Source organism: Elephantulus edwardii, unplaced genomic scaffold (assembly GCF_000299155.1).
Source record: "Elephantulus edwardii isolate Elephantulus edwardi_28Jun2011 unplaced genomic scaffold, EleEdw1.0 scaffold00109, whole genome shotgun sequence".
NCBI classification, from domain to species: Eukaryota; Metazoa; Chordata; class Mammalia; order Macroscelidea; family Macroscelididae; genus Elephantulus; species Elephantulus edwardii.
The window spans coordinates 11709441-11728912 of record NW_006399859.1 but is presented as its reverse complement, the minus strand read 5'-3'; positions in this window follow the sequence as shown (position 1 = coordinate 11728912).

Sequence of the window (19472 nt, the reverse complement as noted above, 5' to 3'; positions counted from 1 at the left end):
GACTCGACGGCACATAACAACAACAACAACAACAACACTTGATCTTAGCCAAAGGCCCAAAAGCAATGAAAGCCAAAATTGTTAACAACCTCAGTCTCTTCTTCATCTCTAATAATGCTGCCAATTGGCCCAGTGGTGAGAATCTTTGTCTTCTTAATGTTGAGTGTTAATCCATATTGAAGACTACAGTCTTGACCTTCTGCAGCAAACACAACAAGTCCTCCTTGGTTTTGGCAAGCAATGTTGTGTCATCTGCATGTCACAAATGGTTGTGAATCTTCCTCCAATCTTGATGCCACATTACTCCTCATAAAGCACGGCCTCTCCAATGATCTGTTCCATACGCAGATTGAAAAAGTATGGATACAGAACACATTACTGACACACGCCTTTCCTGTTTCTGAACTATGCAGTGTATCCTTACTCTGTTCTGAGGACTGTTTCCTGGTCTAAATATAGGCTTCACATAAGCACAATCAAGTGTTCTGGGATTTCCATTCTTTTCAAGGTTAGTCACAATTTTTTGTGATCCACACAGTCAAATGCCTTTGCATAGACACTGAAATACTGATAGACATTGTTCTGGGACTCTGCTTTTGGCTAAGATCCATCTGACATTGCGACAATGTCTCTGGTGCCACAACCTCTTATAAATCTAGCTTGTATTTCTGGTGTTCCAGTCATTTTTTGAAAATCTTCAGCAGGATTTTGCTTGCATGTGAATGCTATTGTTCAATAATTTCTATACTCTGCTGGGTCACCTTTTTTAGGAATGAGAATAAATATGAATCTCTTCCAGTTACTTGGCATGGTAGTTGTCCTCTAGATTTCTTGGCATAATCTGGTGATCACATCCAGGGCAGCATGAGTTTGTTGAAATATGTCAGTTGGTATTCCATCAATTCCTGGGGCTTTGTTTTTTGTCAATTCCTTCAGAGCAACTTGAACTTCCTCTGTCATCAAAATTGCCTCTTGATTATATGTTGTTTCATGAATGGATATGTGAGATTAAATGGAAACCAATTTTCTTTTTAAATTTTCACTCAAATCACAAAAAAAAAAGAAAAAAATTGAAAGAGATGTGGACCTTCAGATCTCTCTCTGTAACTATAGCAGGGAAGTCTGGAGCAATTGAGAAAGCAAAGTGGTGTGAGGTGAAGGTACTCACTCTTTGCCATTGAGTTGGAACCTCCTCATAGTTGACGCTCCAGCTGACAGCAAACTGTGTGGGAAGGGATGGTTTATCCTTCCCCCACAAAACCACCAGTGGATTCGAACAAACAGAGAGGCAAGGCTTTTGGATTAGCAGTTCAACTCCCTATGAACTAAGCCACCAGAGCTCCCCAAGGTGAAGGTAGATTTCCAGATTTCTAGCTTGGTTGCTTGGCTGGGTACCATTCACTGAGACCAAGCATGTGGGAGAAGGGTTAGTTTGTTAGGAAAGAGACTAATGAAGTTGGTTTTGGACGTGCTGAATGTGAGAGACCTTTATGGTGTACAGGCCATCATTTGCCCACGGATAAAACTCAAAAGGCAGGAAAGAATAGGATAGAAGGCTTCTATCTATCTGGACTTCTACCTTGGAAGTCCAAGAGTAGTTGGACGTATAATTGTTATAAATGTACTGTCAAATCAGAACCAATTCATAGCTGACTCTCAAGTTCCAGAGGCAATAAATCACATGGGAGAAGATTGGCCATCTTTCTTCCATTGAGCAACCAACGGATTTAAACCGTCGGCCTTTGAGTTGGCAGCAAACTTAGTACCACTAAGCCACCAGTTAGGAACTTCTAATAACCTTCACCACACACTTGTTATAAAATTCACCAAAACTCCCATCCTTGGAAGACCTGATGCTGAACTGTGAGATAATTTAGCAGGAAAGCAATACCATCCTCTAAAAACACCTGTTTAAACCATCCTGAGAATAGATCATACCAAATTCCACGTTGTTCTTCCAGCCCAGATGCAAGCATCTATGTACCTTCTGAGATAGTGTGGAACAGCAGAAATCTGGAATACTTTGTATGGAATCTCTGCTTAGCCAGCAAGTTTGGATAGTATATGTTAGAAAGAAAAAGAAACTGCCATAAATTCTCATTATGCACATTATTGCCTTAATAGCAGAGTACAGATAGGCCCCTAAAGAATTTTCTGATTTGTAGCCAGTGTTTAGTTTTAGCTTTTGATTTATAAATTTGTTCTTTTTCATATTTGCTTAAGGAACCATTTTAGAAAATATGGATGCTTTTAAGAAAAGGAGGAAAAGAAATAGCACCATAAACCCAGCACCCAGTGATAACCACTGTTAACAGTCTGAATGATGTTAATTTTAGGTGCCATCAAGTCAAGACTGATTCATAGTGACCCTATGAACAAAAGATTTGAACCCTGTTCTATCCTGTACCATCCTCACACTTCCTAATACGCAAGAACCCATTGCGGCAGTCACTGTGTTGATCCACCTGATCAAGGGTCCTCCACCCTTACCAACTTAATGTCCCTCTCCAAGGAATAGCGCCCCTCCCAGCAACATGCACAAAATATGTGAGACGCAGCCTCATCATTTTTGCCTCCAAAGAGCACTTCAGCTGCATCCTCTCCAAGTCATATCTGCCATCCATACAGTCTTGACACACTTGAGCCCTTTTCTGCTGTCACCTTGTCAACCTATCTGTTTGAGGGTTTCCTCTCTTTCATCAACCCTCCACCTTCCCAAGCATGATTTCCTTCTCCAAGGAATAATCTCTTTTAGCAACATGTCCAAAGTATGTGAGACGAAGCTTCATCATCTTTGCCTCCAAGGATCAATCTGGCTGCACGTTCTCCAAGACATATGCTTGCTCTTTTGGCAGTCAGTGGGATCCTCAGCACGCTTCTTCAATATCACAGGTCAAAGACATCAATTCTTCTGTCATCCTTAGTCATTGTCCAGCTCTCAGCAGCCTAGCAGGTGACTGAGGAGAACAACAGTGACAACTCTATTTAGAGACATTGAGTTGTTTGTTTAACTCTTGTTTGGGGACTGAAAGTGTTTATGGTGCTGTTTTCTATGCAGTTCTTGAGAAACGAGATATATATTAAGGGATTGAAGTGATGCAGAGCAAACAACTATAATGTATCAAAAAGGAGAGAAAAATCATCCACTTCAGAAGAACCAGATTCCACTCCAGTAGCCAGGACTTTTATGTGATGGTTCATCTGATTGTTTTACCCTGTGTTCTATGCTTCCAAACCTTGGATCATTTCTAAAATACAAATTCTCTTCTTGGACCACTAACAAGGATAAAATATCAGAGGAAATTCAGAGAATATACTGGATTGGATTGCATACTATCAAAAGTTTTGAGCTTTATAATGCAATTATTCAAGAAACATTCTCATTTTCTTATGGTGTTGCCAGCATTTTAAGTTACGTGATTATTAAATGATGTTGCAAAACAAAGATATATGAAAAATTAAAAAATAAAAATAGAAACATTGGCTTGTTAATACAATCAGTTGCTCTACATTCTCATAAACACTTGGTATTCTAAAAATTATATTACTGTTTAGTATTTTTCTAATAATTAGGTGAAGTTTAATATTTTTTAGATAACTGGTATCTTGGGATATTTTATTTTTGTCTAGTATCTATGGCTCTTGAGTGTCTATTTTACCACTGATTTTCCCCCCTGTAAACCACATTTAAAAGCATTTTTAATATAGTTTTCTAGCATGATATACATTTTTCTAAGAATTGACCTTTTCCTTCCTTTATGGTTAGTGCTTATTTAAATCGATATTGTATCTGTCAAAAAACATTGAGATGCTAATTCTTATGAAGAGTTCTCTCCTTGTAAGAAGAGGAGAAGGGGCTCAAAAAGACAAAGGAAGAATGCTATGTGGCAATAGAGGCAGAGATAGGAGTGGTAAACCAGGGAATGATAGGATTACCAACAAAAGTTATGAGTAAAAGCAGGAGACAACATCTTTCTCAGAGGTCTCAGAGAATGCCTGATGCTCATGACTCCTTGGTTTCAGATGTTTAACCTCTAGATGTGTGAAAGAATAATTTATATTGTTCCAAGGCATCTAGTTTTTGGTACTATATACTGTAGCCCTAGAAAACAAATGTCATGCTTTTTGTGTCTTATTTAAGACACATTTCACCATGTCAAATTATGTATAACCTTCACTGTTATTTCTTTCTCTCATTGCCAAGGAGTTGGAACCAACTCACAGCTGATCCATCTTTGGGTTTCAGAGGCTGTAAACCACGCAGGAGGAAATTGCATGACTTTCTTTTGTGGAGCAAGTGGTGAACTCGAACTGCCAGAGAAGTGTGGCCTTTTGGTTAGCAACTCCACTCCCTGTGGACTACTGTTGCTCGGTCAAGTATGACTCATAGCAATCCTATGGACTACAGATCTGAACCCTGTCCTATCCCCACACTGTGCCATCCTCACACTTCCTGACGCGCTAGTGCTCATTGCTGCAGTCACTGTGTTAATCTGCCTGGCTGAGGGTTTTCTCCTTTGCTCACTCTACCTTTCTGAGCATCATGTCCTTTTCCACGGAAAAGCTCCCGACCTATGGACTCTAACATTGGACTATTTCTAGAAAATGATTACATTAAAAAATTCAATTATATTGCTTTCTAGATTTTTAAATTTGATTTTTCAGATCTATGTCTCTAATTGTTCAAATGTTCTGGGATTCCCATTCTTCTCAGAGTCAGCCACAGCTTGTGATCCACACAGTCAAAAGCCTTTGCATAGTCAGTGAAGCACAGATTGACATTCCTCTGGTCCTTCAGCTTAAGAAATGCTGAACGAGTTTGGCCCTTCTGATTTTCTGCCCGCAGCTCTATGCACATTTCACTATAGGATCTTGCTTTGTCATCCCAAGCTGCCTTTGGAAATTTTCTGTTCAGCTCTTCAATTTCTTGATTTCTTCCTTTAGCGTTGGCTTCTCGGTGCTCTAATGCAATATTCAGAGTCTCATCTGACATCCATCTTGGTCTTTTCTTCCTCTTCAGCCTTTGTAATGATCGTTTGGATTCTTTATGAACAATATATTCTTGATATCCTGCCACAGCAATGGGAGTAGATGTGCCGGAAACAATGAGGTTGGTACAGGATAGAGCAGGGGTTAGGGCTCTTATACATAGGGTCACTATGAGTCACAAGTGACTTGACAGCACCTAACAACAACAACAACAACAATAACAACATATCTATAATAAAATTGGAATGCATTTTTCATATATAATGTGAAGTAGGAATTAAATTTCTGTCTTCCCCCCATATAGCTGTCCATCAAATAATATAAAAAGGCAAATCCCAATCCCATATTTGTTCCTTTAGCAACTTTTTCATGAATTATATACACACATGTACATATTATTTGTTATGTGTTGTCGAGTTGGAACCAATTCATAGCTGACCTTCCAGTGGTTTTTAGAGGAATAAATTGCACAGGAGGAGTTTGTCCATCTTTCTGATTTGAAGCAGCTCATAGATTTTAACCATGTGACTTTAGGTTTACAGTACAACTCCTAATCTCTTTCTCTGTGTGTGTGTGTGTGTACACATGTGTGTGTGTTATAGATGTTTGTGTATAGTTAGTAGTTGTTATGTGCCATCAAGTTGCTTGTGACTCATAGCGAGCCTACATACAACAGCTTTGAACCCTGCCCTGTCCTGAACCAGTCTCACAAAATTCCGACACATCAACCCCCATTGACCAGTTACCATATCAACCCATCTCATCCGTGATCTTCCTTTCCTGGGCTGTCCCTTCACCTTTCCAAGCATGATGTCCTTCTCCAAGGTCCTTCTGGCCTCATGTGCAAAGTATGTGACATGGAGCTTCAAAAATCCTAGGCTCCGAGAGAAACTTGGTTTCCCCCTCTCCAAGAAGATTTATTTGTTTTCTTGGTGGTCCATGGTATGTTCAAGACTTTTCTGTAGCACCATAGCTTAAGGGCATTGGTGAATATAATGAGTCTTCCTCCAATCCTATAAACATTTTCCTTCATATAGTATAGTTTCTTGAATCATTTCCTCAACATACATATTAAATAGGTGTGGAGAAAAGATACAACTCTGGCACACATCATTCTTCATTTCAGACAACTGTTTCTTGGTCTGTGTATAGATTTCACATGAGCACAATTTAGTGTCCGGATCCCATTCTTCTCAATGTTAAGCCATAATTTCCTATTATTTACATAGCCTTTGCATAATCAATACAACATGAGTAAACATCTTGCTTTAATACTCCATTATCTTAGTATAGCTTTACAACCAACCTAGAGTTTGAGGTCTTGTTAAGTGTTGTCAACTATGACTCATAGCAACCCGATGAAAGTCAGATTGAGACTTTGCCCTGTGTCTGTGTCATCCCCATGGACTCTGCCATTTTCAAACCTATTATTACAGTCACTGTACTAATTTGGTTTTGGAAGGGTAAGCCTTTTAATTTGTTCTCCTTCAAGGTTATTCATGCTATTCTTGGGTCTTTATATTTCCTTATAAATATATATTCAGATAAACTTTTATTATAATAGTGATATTAAAAGTTTTAGAACCTGTTTTATAAATTACTTAACATATGTTGGAAATCTTTCCACAATAATAAATGTTTTAAAAAATTCTTTTTAATGGCTTCATCCTATTCAATTATATAGAAAAACTTTAATTAACTTGACCAAATGTATTCTATGGCTATACGTCTTTCTTATCTTCCTTACTCCTTATTAAATCATAAATTATTTGTTCAGGTTGCTAACACATTCATGAAGCAATTTCATTTATGAAAATTGAATCAAAGTAAATTAAATGAATAAAAAGTAAGTATGAGTGTATTTATTACAATATTCCTCCTAATTATGATAAATTAGAAATGACCAATTCACTGACACTTTGCAAATATCTAATTATGCACTTATTGAAATATTATGTAAATGCTTAAAACAACAGTTGTGAATAGTGAGAAAGAATGATTATGAACTCTTATGCAAAAGAGTGTATGTACTTTTCCCTTAAAATATAACTGTTAAAAAATCATCTAAAAGGAAATACACCTAATCAAAGTTGCTTAACACTGGAGATTGACATTTATGAGAGGAAGAGAAAATACTAATTTTTTTTACTGCTTTAATATTTCATAGACTCTACAGTAACTCATTTAAAAATAATTTTTTAAATAGACTATGTGATGCATGAAATAATAATATGATACTTCCCTAAGGAAAAGATAAGCCTTCTGTATAAAGCAATACTAAAGTCTTAGTTGCCATAAGCAAGGATTAAGATTTAAAGTGACAATGTAAAATCTTAGTTTGCCAGGAACCTATGAGATAAATAGATATATATCTATATATATCATATATAAATATAAAAATATATAAAGATAGATAGATAGATAGATAGATAGATAGATAGATAGATAGATAGATAGATAGATAGATATTCACAGTTCTGCAATCTGGAAGCTGAGGTGACAACTTTTTGGGTCCTTAGATTCCACTGGATATATTGATTTTCAGTGCCTTTGAGTTGGCTGCAACTCATAGCAACCTTATTTGTAGCAGAATGAAACATTCTGCCCAGTCTTTTGCTATTTTCATGTCTCTGCTGCATTTAAAGCTGTTGTTCCAGCCACTATGCAAATCCATTTCATTGAGGCTCTATTTTTTTCACTTACATTCTATTTTATCGACTTGATGTCTTTATTCAGGAGCTGACACCTTCTGATAACCTGTCCAAAGTATAAAATGAAATCTCACAAGCTTTGGTTTTAAGGGTCACTCTGCCTTCACCTTTCCAAGACAATTTGTGGTTTTGGCAGTTTGTGACATATTCAATTTTTTTAGTCAGTAGGAGAAGAGGAGGGAGGAGACAGCATAATGGCCCAGGTTTGCTCCACCCAGGTGGCTGTGATCCTTTGGCCAGAGAGGATGGTGCTGTGTATGTGCGAGTTGTTTTGTGTTGTGGAGGTCTCTGGAGAAAGGCGACTCTGCCTCCAGGAGCCAGGGAAGCCACGCTTGGCCTTGGGTGGAAGGCATCAGCGGCTTCAAGCCCAAAAGGGCCCTTGGGCCTGCGGCCCTCGGGCCAGTCTTTCATTGTTTTTGTTCAGACATTCCTCTAGGTCGTATAGCCCTGGTGTACAAGTTGCTGTCCCGCAGTCACTTGTAGTTGCTGTGAGGCTGAACACTGTGACACGGATGTGTTGAATGCGTTAATGGTTGGCTACCCAATGCAGACTGAGAATGGGGTGGAGCTCCCTGATTAAACAAGCGTGGAAGGAGGAGTGGCATCCACTTCCATAATAGCTTGCCTCCAGAAACCCTATGAACTTGGTGAAAGGCACCCAAGCGTCGAGGACTCTCCTTCATAGGGTCACTATGAGTCGCCTGCGACTCAACGACACTTAACAACAACAACAACAATAGTAACAATTTAAATGTGTCAATTCTTCTTCTACTTTCCTTGTTCACTCTCCAGTTTCCACATACATAAGTTATTTTTTGATAGTGATTGATTATGGTTCATAACAATGCCATGAACCAAAGATTGGACCCTTCTTGTGCCATTCTAACACTATATCTACCATGCTCAAGTCTTTTTTTCTGTCACTGTATCAAACCATCTTGTTGAGGGTCATTCTTGCTTTCACTGTCTACCTCACATGCATTTAAGACAATTGCAAATACCAGGACTTGATTCAGGTGCACCTTAGTCTTTAAAATGACATTCTTGCAATTTAGCACTTTAAAAAGATCCCTGGCAGCAGACTGGCCCATTATAATACAATGTTTAATTTCTTAAGTAGGCTTCTTTGGGTGTTGATTGTAGATCCAAGTAAAATTAAATCTTGACAACTACAATATTTTCTTTGTTTATATTGTTCATTGGTTCAAATGTAAGGATTTTTATTTTATTTATGTTGAAGTGTTATTCCTACTGAAGAGTATAGCATTTGAGCTTCTGAGTAATTTTTGTTTTCTGTAAGCAAAATTGTGTCACCTGCATCTCACAAGCTGTTAATGATGCCATGAATCCTGATGCCATATTTTTTTCATATAGTCAAATTTCTCATATTATTTGTTCAGCATATAGAATAAACAATATGATGAAAAGATATGACTTTTACCCACATCTTTCCTGAGTTTAAATTTTTTGGTATATGAATGATTATCTCTTAGTCTATGTATAGATTCTACATGAGTATAATTAGTGTTATGGGGTTCCCACTCTTCTCGATGTTATCCAAATTTATTATGATCTCCAAAACTGAATAGTCAGTAGCCTTTGTGTAGTGAGTGAAACACATGTATACACGTTTCTCATATTCTCTGCTTTCAGCCAAGATCTATCTTACATCATCAATGATCACCTTCATACCACAATTCTCTTTTGATTCCATCTTGAATTTCTGACAGGTCCCCATCAGCATTCTGCTCCAGATGGTTTTTTGTTTGGTGTGGCTTTTGTGTAATATACAAATCATATTTGGTTTTTCATTCAATCACTCATACACATTTTGTGTTACAACATTAATTATAATCAATTAATAGAATGAATTTATGACAATGTCTGACCAACACCTTATTGTTTACTGTCTTTCTTCCCTTCATCCCACTTATCTATTAATTTTTATGCCTCTCCCATCACTGGTAATCACCCAAAAATTATCCTATCTGTATATAAACCTTTCCTTAGAAATTCAATTTCATTCAGTAATCTAGTAATTCTTGAATTATCTTCCACAAACTTTACTTGCATGTGATGCTAATGATACTGTTTTATTTCATTATTTTCTTATATTACTTTATTTTACAGAAGAAGGATAGACAATCTCCTCCCATGTGATTAACTGCCTGTGAAAATCCACTGGAATGTCAGCTATGGGTCAGTTCTGACTCTATGGTTCAAAGCAATAACAGCAGCACCACTTTTGTTTAAGGGTAAATAGCCATAAATATGCATTTACTCCAGTCAGTTTACCAGGCCGCTGTCTCCTAAATTTCTTAGCACAAACGAGTGAGCACATCCAGTACTGCATTTTTGTATTGTTGTTGAAACACCTCAGTATCCCATAAATTATGGGAGCCGTATTTTTTGCCAATGTTTTCAGTGTAACTTGGACTTCTTCTTTCATTACCAGTGGCTCAGTATTATATGCTACCTTCTGAAAGGAATTTCCCTTGATAAGTTCTTTCTGATACAGTTATTCCATGTATTTCTCTCATTTTTAATTTTTTAATACTTTTTGGGTCATTAAGGATGTTGCCCATAAAATCTTTCACTACTGGTATCAGCAGTCAGGAAATAAGAAGATGCTTTGCTCTGGGTAAATCTGTAGTTAGGGACCTCTCCAAATTATTGAAGAGTAATGATGTTCCTTTGATGACTAAATTGCATCTGATTTAGGACATACTCTTTCCCATTATTTGCTATGTATCTGAGAGCTGGACAGTGAATAAGGATGACAGATAAATAACTGATGCCTTTGAGCTGTGGTTTTGGAGAAGACCACCGAACATCCCATGGACGACTAAGAGAATAAACAGATATGTCCTGGAGAGGGTGCAGCTAGAGTGTTGGAAGCAAGAATGAAGAGGCTTCACCTGACACACTTTGGGCATTTGCTAGGAAGGCCTATTTCTTGGAGAAAGACACGATGCTGGGAAGGGTAGAGAGAGGGTCAACAAAGGAGACGAAGACCCTCAGCCAGGTGGATTGACACAGTGACTGCTGCAATAGACTGTAGTGTGTCAGGAACTGTGAGGATGGCACAGTACAGAACAGGATTCAAATCTTTTCTTCACAGGGTCACTATGAGTCATATTTGACTGCACTTAACAACAAACAACATTACAACTTGTGGCTTTAATTTTATTTCATTTCTTTTAGTTGGAGAAATGCTGAATTTGTTCATTCTTTTTGGCTTTCTAACTCCTAGTTTTAGTCACTTCTTTATAACACTTTACCTTACCTTCTTAAAATTCTTTTGAAATCTTCCTTTCAGCTATCTTACTTTCTTGTTTCCAACTTTTACTTTAGCTTCCTTATGTTCTAGGGCAAGTTCTAGAATCTCTTTTAACATACATTTTGATGTGTGGTTGTTTGTTTGTTTGTTTTTCTTTCCTATGTTTTTCCATGAACTTTTTCTTCTTTAAGTACAATGTCCTTGATGTCATCTCACAACTTGTCTGGTCTTTGATCAGTATTATGAAATCTATCAACTCTGTTCTTGAAATAGAGTCTCACATACTTTGAGCATGTTGCTAGGAGAGGTTATTCCTTAGAAAGGGACATCATATTTAAACAGGTGAAGGCTCAGTGAAAGAGATAAAGACCCTTAATGAGATGGATGGACACTAAGACTGCAGCAATGGGCTCAAGTGTATCAGAGTTGATGAGATAGCACAGGATAGGACAGAGTTCAGGTCTGTTGTTCACAGGGTCGCTATGGGTCATACTCAACTGGAAGGCTCCTAACAACAACAATATTCTTAAAATGGTCTCTAAATTTAGGTGGGATATACTAAAAATCCTATTTTGGCTCTCATAGCTTTGTGTTAATTTTTTTAAAGTTTCAATTTGGACTTGCATATAAACAATTGATTGTATGTTCCACTGGAGATAGAGTCAAGCACATCTGGTTCTCCAGAGTGTGGGCTCACGATGCTTCCAGGAAAGACTGACTACAGTGCTAGAAAAATGCATAATACTGGTTTCTTCTGATTGGGAACTCCATTGACCTAGTTGGTAGGAAGTTGTGCTACCAACCCAAAGGTGAGTGGTTTGAATCTGCCACCAGCTTTCTCAAGAGAAAGATGGGCAGTCCTCTCTTTTGTGATTTAGAGCCTCAGAAAACCCACTGGAGGGCCAGCTATGAGCAAGGTCCACCTCAATAACACTTAATTTGAGGATTGTTTGGTTTAAAAGTGTGTCTTAAGGGGACCAGAGACCCTGATCACACATTAAGGATGCTGCTGTTGTTAGGTGCCATCAAATTAAGTGACCCTATGAACAACAGATCTGACCTATCCTGTGCTGTCCTCACAGTCTGTGACATACTGGCGCCCATTGCCACGGTCACGGTGTCAGCCACCTGGTTGAGAGTCTTCCTGTCCTTTGCCATCCCTCCACCTTTCCAAGCATGATGTCTTTCTCTATGGATAGCCTTTCCTAGCAACACGCCCGAAGATGGTGGAGATGAAGCTTCACCATCCTTTCCTCCAAGGAGCATTCTGGCTGAGCCTTCTCCAAGAAATATCTCTTTGTTCTTTTGACAGTCCATGGGATAATTGGTGCTCCTCTCCAATACCACAGATTGAAGGCATCAATTCTTCTGTCATCCTTATTCAGTGTCCTGTTCGCAGATACATAACAAGTGAATGAAAAGCCTAGGGTCTGAATCTCTAGCTCTGGTGGGCTAGTGGCAAGAAGCTGCACCATAATCCCAAATGCATGCTGTTTGAGTCTATCAGCTGCTCTACAGGAAAAATATGGGCAATCTCCTCCCATAGGAAACCCACCAGAGGGTCAGCTGTGGGCTGATTCTGATTCTATGGCACACAAAAACAACATACAAATGGAATCAGCACAGAGAAGGGCGAAAACCCTGAACACACCTTTTTTCATTTTGTTGTTGTTGCAAAAAGCTTTATTGTTTCATTTGGTCCGAGGCTTGGGCTAAGGGCTTCTGGGTGAGTAAGATTCTACATCAGGGTGGGATAGAGAAGCTTGCTGCTGATGGCAGGGGGACACAGAGGTTTCCCCCTGCAAGTCCCCGCAGGCCTCTAGTCGTGCTTGAGGGTGAGACGCTCAAAGAGATACCCGCCCAGCCCAGCCTGGGGACCGCCCAGTCTTCTAATGTTGGTCAGATGGTCACCCATCTTCTTCAGCAGTTTGACTTCCTTGTCCAGGAAGTGGTTCTCCAGAAAGTCACAGAGATGGGGGTCAGTGTGGGCAGAACCCACGGCGTGCAGATCCAGAAGAGCCTGGTTTAGGTTCTTCTCCAAGGCCAGCGCTGCTTGCATAGCGTCCAGGGTTTTACCCCACTCATCCAGGGATGGCTTCTGGATATCTTGGAAGAGGACTCGCCCACCTTTTGCAGCTTCAAGAGCCGCTCGGCACCCTCGCGCTTCTCATTCGCCAACTTGCGGAAGAAGTGCCCCACGCCTTCCAAGGCCACATCATCGCGGTCAAAATAAAAACCCAGAGAGAGGTAGGTGTAAGAGGCCCACAGGTGCAGGCTGACCAGAGGGTTGACGCCAGCTTCTGCTTCGGCGGAATAATTTTGACGGATCTGAGAGCTCATAGTTGGTCGAGGCTTTGGGGTTAACAAAAAAAAAATGTGTTAGCTGGTCCTGAAAATAGGAGATGGTTGAGATGATCCTGAGGTTACGCCTGGAGGTGAAGTTGGAGGGTAGTCGGAGGCTCGAAGGGGGGGAAGTCGCTGGGTCTGTTCCGTCCAAACACTGTTGAAGCAAAAGACAGATCCACGGGACCGCTGGGGAACTCACCTTTCTTAATTTTAAATCATGTAGTGTAGGTAGGGTTATTTTCTCTGAAGAAGGTTAATGTTCCAATAACCAATTATCTTTAGGAATAGTCAGAAAGTGGGTGTTATATAAACGGAGTGAAGATTACCCCACTCCTAAAATTTGCACCAGTTAGGGACAGCTGGATCCTGGAGCTAAAAGAGGTCTGGGAAAATTTTGGCTGAGGACATGCCCATATATGGTCATGCAGAAGCAGAATGGAGGCAGCAGCACTGTGTAAGAGTAGTGGCAGCAGAAGGACCCCAAACAGTTGCTTTCAGGTTGATTCCTGCTGCTGATGAAGCCACGTGTGCCAGAGAACTGTGCTCCGTGGGCTTCCAGTGGCTGTGTGTTATAAAGCAGATTGTCTCGCTCTAATTCCAAACTCTCTCTTCTAGGACTCAAACCATAGACCTCTGTGAGCAGCTGAGTGCATTATATTTACATCCTCTCCTCTCCCCCCCCCCAAAAAAAGAAGGCATAAAACCACTCCTACAACCAATGTGAAATCACTCAGTAAGCAGGCTGGCATGTGCTTACTTACGAGTGTATAGTGACAATTCCACACTTTTCACCACATCAGAGATTCTAGGTTTGGCTAGCATCTGTCTCCCTCTCAAACCCCTGTACCTTCCTATAAAATCAAAGTCTCTTTTCAAATTTATAATCCTTAACAGTGATGGCCACGGCCCTCCAGCCAGTTTTACATTGTTTTTGGTCAAACATTCTTCCTGGTGTATCCACTTGCCATACAGAGGTAATTCGTGGTTGCTGTGAGGCTGAACACTATGACACTGATGTGTTAAATGTGATAATAGTTACCGATGGTGGACAGTGTTTGGTGGCGCTCCCCGATTAAAACAAGCTTGGAAGTAGGAGTGGCATCCACTTCTGTAAAATAGCTTGCCTCCAGAAACCCTATGAACCTGGAGAAAGGATGAAAGTCAGGCAAGTGTCGAGGACTTTTGTTCATAGGGTTGCTATGAGTTGCTTACGACTCGACGGCACTTCAGCAATAGTGATGGACTACTCAGGGGCCAGGGTAAGCAGGAACATATTCTGCTTACTAATCTGTAGTGAATAGTGTCCATGCTTCTCACCATCAAAGGTAAAAAATTCTGATTCCTGGACCTCACTTCTGACCAGCCCAACTAGAAAGAATATAAAAAGTGAAGGCAGGTGTCTGTTCATTTGCAAATTCCCTAGGAGAGACTAATACACTATCTGCTTTGAAAGCAGCTGCACCTGGATCCTGGGGCCCTGGTGGTGTGGAGGGTTGTGTTGGGTCAGGATCAGCTTGATGACAATGGAGGTTTTTGGTTATTGTTTGTTTGAGGGGTTTTCTTTTTGTTGTTGTTGTTCCAGGATCAACACTTCCCCCACCCCCTTGGGTGGCAGACTCTCATTAATTGCGTCTAATTTAGATTGTGCTGCCTTGCAGATTAATGATGGGTAAGAGTTTCATTCATCAACAACAAGCCACAAAGTCCTACAAAATGACTCCATTAGCCTTGGCAAGCTGCCAGCTCTTCTCTTCCCTTTTGCCAGAAAATTAATGAGACCATTTATTGGAAGTTAGCAAACTAACCACTCAATTCTGTCGTGTTGTGGGTCAAACTGTACACATTCTGCTACACTTATGTCTGCCTCAGCCTGGAGTAGAGGAGAAGGGCTCTGGGATACTTGGCAGACATTCTGTCATATGTTATTTCTCTTAATCTTCACAAAACACCTGTAGAGTGGACATTACAATTAGCTTCTCTTCACAGATAAGAAAATGGATACAGAACAAGTAAAAGATTCGCCACTGTGTAAGTGGCAGAGTGGGGATTTGAACCAGATTTATCTCACTACAAAATTCCTCTCTCTTCCTTGTGCTATCCTCTCTCCTTTAACACATAAAATACTTGAAACTAATGGTAAGATGCTGTACTGCGATTCCAAAGGCACATAGTTCAAATCCACCAACTTCTCCGTGGACTGTGGATGGATAATCTCCTTTCATGCTATTTGCTGGCTCTGAAAACCCACTGGAGGGACAGCTATGGGTTGGTTCCTACTTAATGGCATACAACATCAACAATTGGTGACATAGACCAAAGTGAATTGTGCAGCTAATCCAAAAGTGGCACTTGTCTGGTAATCCAAATCCACCAGTGGCATCAAGAGAGAAAGATGAGCATCTGTCTTGGGCTTTACAACCTCCTGAAAACCCACTAGATGGTTGGCTATGAGTCAGTTCTGTCTGAGTCAATAGAAATGAGTTTTGAGTAAATCAGTTAACCAATTGCCTTTGACATAATTCCAACTCATGGTGACCCCACATGTCTCAAAGCAGAAGAGCTCTTTTTTTTAAAAAAATTATTTTATACTGATTTATTTACAAAGTTTGAATGCATTGTTTTTCACAAAAGATCCTTCCCATTTCACCCCACCCACCCACCAAATTGTGCAACCCTATTATTAACACCCTACCCCCTGCCCATCTTTAACTCTCTGCTTCCACAAACCCCCCTTTGGATCCTTATACTCATTCTACAATAATGGTTTTATACAGTATTTGTCCTCGTGGGACTGAATTAATTCACTCAGCATAATGCTCTCCAGTCCCTCTGAAGTTAGTAAGTAATTTACAACATCATTGCTCCTGCGTATTGTGTAGTATTCCATTGTATGAGTGTACCACAACTTCTCAGTTCATTCTATTGTGGTTGGATGTTTGGGCTATTTTCATGTTCTTGCAATGGTGAATAATGCTGCTATGAACATTGGTGTATAAGTCTCAGTTTGTGCTTCAGTTGTTCTTTTTTCGGGGCATATTCCAAGCTGGGTCTTATGGAATTTCTGTTTAGCTTTTTGAGGAGGCACCAAACCGCTTTCCTGAGTGGTTGTACCATTGTACAATCCCACCAACAATGTATAAGAGTTCCTATCTTGCCACATCCTCTCCAACATTTATTATTTGCAAGAATAGCTCATTTTTACCCTCAAGAAGATAGATTTACATATAAATTATAACAATGGGCTTGAGTATGGTAGAGATTGTGGGGGTGGCACAGAATAGGACAAAGTTCTAATCTGTTGTTTATAGCATCACTGGGGGTCATAGTCGACTCAATAGCACCTAACAACAGAAGATCTCCAGGACTTTCTTACATGTGCCTTTAAGTGAACTATGAACAATCAACCTTTTAATTAATTAGTGGATTTCCAAAAATCTCTCTGACAGTTCAACCCTTTCGGAGGCTCCAAGGGTCAAAGATGGGCAATCTCCCCTCATATGGTTTACAGCCTTAAAACCCATGGAAGGGTCAGCAGTGAATCATTCCCTACTCAATAGCAATCAGTGAGTCAATAAACAGTTCTTTCTGGAATTTTCATACGAAGTGAGGAGTGAGCACCAGATCCTGAGCCTGGACATGGTGTAAAGACTTTTCCCCCTAGCACATGGCTGACGTTTTAAACCCAAGGGTTTAGAGTCCTGTCAAATAATTTACACAAAGTAAAAGATTATGATTAAACTTTGCTAAAACAGAGTGTAAGTGGTGACTTAAGTGCATTAAAAATAGAAAGCGGGTTCTAGAATGTATTGAACTCTTTCTTAATTAAGCAAATCCTTTTATCCAGCAAAGGACAGAAAAACCCTTGAGTTTTAGGTAATCTTGATTTCCACTCAGAAGCTTCAGGACCACGTCTTGGCAGTCAGTAACGCGGCTTCCTCTATGGTACCTGAAAGGCAGAACAGCAAGTAAAAGCCCACCCCTCAAAGGGTGGGGATGGCAAGTCTATGTAGAAGTGATCTCCCTTGTTAAAACAGAGCCCAGCCCTTAGAAGGGGAGGGCAGATGAGTTGTGGGGTATGCTTCTGCAGACACTCCTGGGTCCTCTTTCCTCAGGGGGTTCTTCTACTTAGCTCTTTGCTGTTATCACCAGCAGCAGAGGTGGGAAGAGTATGGGGTGCCTGTGAGCCAGGGGGGCCTGGACCACATTTCTTCACATCTCTCTGCTCCCATGCGGACTTCTGAGTAACGTGAGCCTTCTAAATTCCAGCTTAGCCTTCTAGGTTATTGCGAAGAACTTTTTTAAGACCACTGGTTAGAAAGCATTTCACTTAACAGTTTCTCGATTTGAGCTATCGCTTTCATACACTTGGATAGGTAACATGGGGGTGCCCAGTCATTCTCTTGTCCTGGATCCCACAGGTGGGTGGGGCAAGCTTGCCTTTCAGCATCCATTGCCTTCATTGCACCTGGGACTGGGACATCCCAGGTTACTATTAGATCCCCCCCCCCATTTTTGTCAGAGACCCTCCTTCAATTAGACTATTTTGAGTGCACCATCTGCTCTCTGTTGGCACCCTGACGATTCAGCAGGTGTTTCAGGAGGAATGAGCCGCATGTGACGCACCCTCCTCTCTTGATGCACCTTCCCTCCCCCCTTTTTGCCTACACTTTTCAGTTCTGCAAGCCATTAGCTGTAGGAAGCAAAGAGGCTAAGGATGCTAAAAGAATCAGGAGGGCTAATGGTGATTGTGGCTGTTAAGTCAAAATGTGAGCGTGCGCCAGGGGAGGTATCTCAGCTCTCTTTCGATGCTTTACTTTCCTCCAAATGGAGCAAGTACCAGGCTCCTGGTGAGGGTCTCACTGAGCTGAGCTGATCCAACAGTGGCTGCAGATGTCTTTGTGACCCATGCTTCCCCCCACTGCCAGAGCAGGGAAAAGGCCATCTCTTCAGCCCTTTCTTGCAAGAAAAACTGGGTCCCTGTCCCTTCTTGCTCCTCTCCCCAGGGATACTGTTTATCCAATTCATCACTTTCAAGGACCAAGGACTCTGGAAAAGATGCAAAAATCCCCCTTCCTGCAAGTCAGCTCAGGTGAAGGTCATGCATACAAGTGTAAATGAGATGTTGAACAAGCCTCTCGTGTTACAATCAAAATAAAATTTTATTTTTGTCTTTCCTTTAGCACACACAGTAGGGGTAAGTTCACCTTCACCCTGGATGGGAGTCCCTGAGTGCTACCGAAGGTTAAGCGCTCTAGATTAACTGAAAGTTTGGTGGTTTGAACCCACAGAGAGTTGGAGGAAAGTCTTAGTGAGGCACTTATAAAAGGTTCTAGGCTGCAGAGCCCAGTTCTACTCTGCAATACACAGGGTCACCATGAGTCAGGGTCAATGGCAACTGATCTTTCCACTCTTCCACTCTGGAAGAAATTTCTAGCAAGCCCACAATTACTCTGCTCAGGTGATGCATTCTGGCTACTGTTGTTACGTGCTGTCAAATCAGAACTGATTCATAGCTAACCTGTCAGCAGGCTGGCAGAGGCTGCAAGTCACACAGGAGGAGATTGTTTATCGTTCCACTGTGGAACAGCTGGTGGATTCAGATTGTCTGCATTTGGGTTGGCAGTGCAACTCCTTATCCCACTCAGCCACCAGAGTGCCGTCCTGTTGTCCTATTCATAGAGACACCCTTGTAACAGAATAATTCCTGCACGGTCTGTGCCCGCATGGTCTGCAACACACCACAGCTGTGGTGGCCAACTGTGTCGATCCACTTCACTGAGAGTCTTCCTCCTTTTTGTAGAACTGCCACTTTGCAAAGCATGATATCCTTCTCCAAATGTTCCTCCTTATAGCATGCCCGTATTATGTAGGATGAATGCTTTACCTTCCTCGTATCTAAGGAGCATTCTGGCTTTTCTTCTTCTAAGGTATTCTTTGGCCATCCATGGTGAGGTCAACGTTCTTTGGCAATACTGTAAATGCAAGGGCATAAATCCGTCAGCTTTTCTTTTTCTTTGTCTAGCTTTCACATGGATATGGAGTGATTGAAGAGACTGTCACATCTGGCACACCTAAGTTGTCAAGGACACTTTGAAGAGGTCTTTTGCAGAAGATTTGACCAATGCAAATGGTTTGATTTCTTTTTT